This window comes from Tupaia chinensis, unplaced genomic scaffold (genome assembly GCF_000334495.1).
Source record: "Tupaia chinensis unplaced genomic scaffold, TupChi_1.0 Scaffold145156_1, whole genome shotgun sequence".
Taxonomy (NCBI): domain Eukaryota; kingdom Metazoa; phylum Chordata; class Mammalia; order Scandentia; family Tupaiidae; genus Tupaia; species Tupaia belangeri.
In genome coordinates, this window is record NW_006205016.1 from 537703 (window position 1) to 541448 (window position 3746).

Consider the following 3746-nt stretch of genomic DNA (forward strand, 5'->3'; position numbering starts at 1 on the left):
CCCCGCCCCCCCCCCCACACACACAAAACTATAGAACCAGGCTCATAACACAGTTAAATGCTGTGCATAGAAAGCTGAGTCCCACATGCTGACTGCAGTTTAAGTCCCAGGCTTGGCAGCCTGAAAAACGCATCCAAGCATACAGGTGTGCATGTCAAAGATCCTAAGGTAATGAAGAAATGTGAGGAACGGGACTATAGCAGGACCAAGGTTCTCTCTCTTTCTCTCATACAGGTGCCCTCTGGCAATTGAAAAAAAGTTTTTAATGGGTTTACAGATAGCTTTGATTTTTCTGTTCTTATTAAGCTATTGTTCCTATAATATGTTGACTTCATAACAAGAATATTGCAGAGACTATCTCTGTAAGGTTACATGTGACATCAGGGAAAAGGAAGGATGAATGAGTAAATACTATGAAAACAGGAATGAAAAAGAGACTTTTAACAAGATCAGCTGTAATATAAATTAAATTTCATACTATTTACCATTTGCATATATTATCATTTTTTAAAAAACTTAATAATCTATGAAAGATAAAACTAGGACATTTTCAAAAATAAATCTAAGGAATCAAATTTTTTAAAAGAATTATTTATTTATTTAAATTTAATCAGGGAGAGAAAAAGAGAGGGGCAGGTGAGAAAGCAAGTTGCCAAGTCTGGGACTCGAAGCATGGGAGTCCAGTGCCTTAATCACCATGCCACCCATCAGCCCCAGGAATCAAATATTTTAATGTGAGTATTCTACTCATAAATTTCTCATACAGAATTACTAAAGTACTCAAAAAACAAACATACAAGATTCATAAAAATATAAATGAGTAACTGGTTGTTTGCATTTAGAGGATAATACGTATAATATTATAATATGGGAAAAATCCACTATTAATGTTGATTAAACATTTACTATGTACCTACTATGTGCTAGGCAGTTGTAAGAGCTAGAACCACATTCTAGCAATAGTATTCTAAAAGGACTAAAATCTTTTGTTGACAAGGATACAAACATTTGTCCTTTTGGAGTTTACATAGTGGCAGAAGCAACCAAATCACTAACAGACTGACAAATAATCAAGGGGTACAGAAAAACACACCAATGTAAGACAGCAGAGCACTTTACATTATGTATTCTTAACCCAGGCCCCAAGTGTTAATGTTTACTGGATGGTACAAATTCTAAAATATACCTCTGATTTTTGTGATGATGGCTGAAACTCATTGTTTTTTGTTTATCTTAATTTTGCCAGAGGGAAAGCTATAATTGGTCTTGTTATAGTCTACTCAATGAGAAATCATGTCCAGTACAGGTGAAAGGGTAGGGGGTTGGGATTTAAACAATGTAAAAGCAAAAGCACATTACAGAAGCTAGAAAAGCAAGTTAATCATTCTTAAGGGTATATTGCGTCCCTTCCAAAAAACAATGGAATCTTAATGGTCCCCATGTCCTTGGGCAAGGTCCGGGGACCAATGATTGTGACCCAAGGCATTCAGGAGTGGAGTTTCAGTCTAAGAAGTCGATTTTATCTACGTTAGTAAGAATGAGATGGCCAAGAGGGGGTATAAAAATTCAAAATGGAGGCACTTCTCCAAGATGGAGTCGTTAACCTGTTTAATTCTAATGACAGAGAGAGCAGTCTAGGGCAAAAAAGCCCTCAAAACAGAATCTAAGTCAGAAATTTAACATTACTTATCAATATTTTAGTTTTCTATAAACACTAATCTGAAAAGTGTTCCAGGCTGCCAAGATATCATAAGTCCAAGAGAAAAAAAAGGCTGATGGTTATCAATTTAACATGAAGTAAAAGTAGTTATAACTTTATCATAGAGATTTCATGAAAAGGCTAATGACACTAATTCTTGACCTAAAATTATAGCAATGTTAACAGAAACACCTATTTGATGAAATTAGGTTCCTTAAAACCTCTAACATCTGAAATTTAGACCCTAAAAATAGTATTTACTGTCAGTGTGTGTGTGTGTGTGTGTGTGTGTGTGTGTGTATATATATATATATAGTGGATTTGGTGGATATATAGTGGTAATGGTAAGTCCACTGTAACAATACAAAAAGTCCTTGAGAGAACACGATCTACCTGTTAGACTGGTTACTCGGCCCCAAAATTTTGCTGCTAAAATTCTCCTATGGTCCACTATTGCAATGTCATCCTTTCCCTTCCTATCTTGGATTCGAGTCTAGGTAACCTTTCTTTATACTCTGTACTTAACTCTAATATACTTTCCCTAGCTTAATGATCTGAGAAAACCTAGAAACTACTATATGCATATTTTCTCCAGTATCCATGGCTTAGAAAGAATTCAATTTATACAAATTGAATAAAAAGCTAACGAAAAGGAATAAATGAGTGAGAACAGCTATGATTTTTTTTTTTACCAACTCACATTAAAACACAGTTTAAACAACAGTAATAAGACCAGTGTGGTAAAAGAACTGAGAAATCAATACACCTTATAAATATATACTAATTGGGACCAGCAGTTGGCTGAATGGCTATGTTGCTGGACTCCCATGTAGTCGACCGTGGTTAGAGTCCTGGACCCGGTGGCTTAAACTCATGCCAGGTGCATGTGCGTGCATACCCAAGATCCTGAGAGGAGAATGGAGGAAAAGGAATTTCGGCGTGGCCATCCCTCCTGGGGGGGTGATTTCTCACTATCTGTCTCTCTGTGTCTGTCTTTCTAGCGAGCGCACACGCCCTATAGCAAAAACCTCTCCAAAAAAAAAACGTAAACAAATAAATACATACTAATATATGAAAATACGAGGATAAAAATTTAGGGCATATCTTATTATCTTAAATTTTTTGTAGGGAGGCAGGTGGTGTGGTGGTTAAAGGTGCTGGACTCCTACATGGCTGACCACGGTTTGGGGTCTGGACCTAGCGGCTTGCTTTCTCACTTTCCCTCTCTCCCTTTCCCTGTCTCTTCTGGTCAAAAAAAAATAATTTTTAAAAAGTTTTTCAACAGGATACATGTACTTGACAGAGAGAGAAACAGAGAAAGCACTCCCAGGAGGAATGGCCACACCTCAATTCCTTTTCCTCTATTCTACTCATGGGATTTTGACACAAATGCACATGCGCCTGGTTGTGTTTTTCAAGCTGCCAAGTGTGGGACTCAAACTGCTCAGCCAGCCATGTTAAATCTAGCTGCCTCAACTAGTAGGTCATGGGAAACGTCATAACACATTTTTGCATGAAAAAATACGTCATGCCTTTTCCAACAACCCAATATTATGCCACCAGCCAGCCCACAAAGAAAAATACTTTAAAGTAGGCAACATGTTCATGTATTTGAAAAATCAAAACCAAAAGTATATATCAAAATTCCACCAACTGAGGCACTCATAAATGATTAAAATGGCAAATTCCAAGTTACATATATTTCATGATTGAAAACAAAAAGGAAAAAAAGCAAATCACCTGAACATTCCAAATGTATCAAGCCTGCTATGAAAAAAGAAACAAGAAATTGTACAGAGAAAATACTCATTCTCACACTGAATGCACCTGTCTCATTCTCCCAACACCTACAGGAAATCACTTCAATCTCATCATAGTTTTTTTTTTAATATAAGATAAATACTTCATCAATTTTCTTCCACAAAAGAAAATTCATTATATATACTTTTTTTTTTTGGAGAGGTTTTTGCTATAGGGCGCGTACACTCGCCAGACAGACAGAGAGAGACAGAGAGACAGAAAGCGAGAAATCACCCCCCAGAGGGGA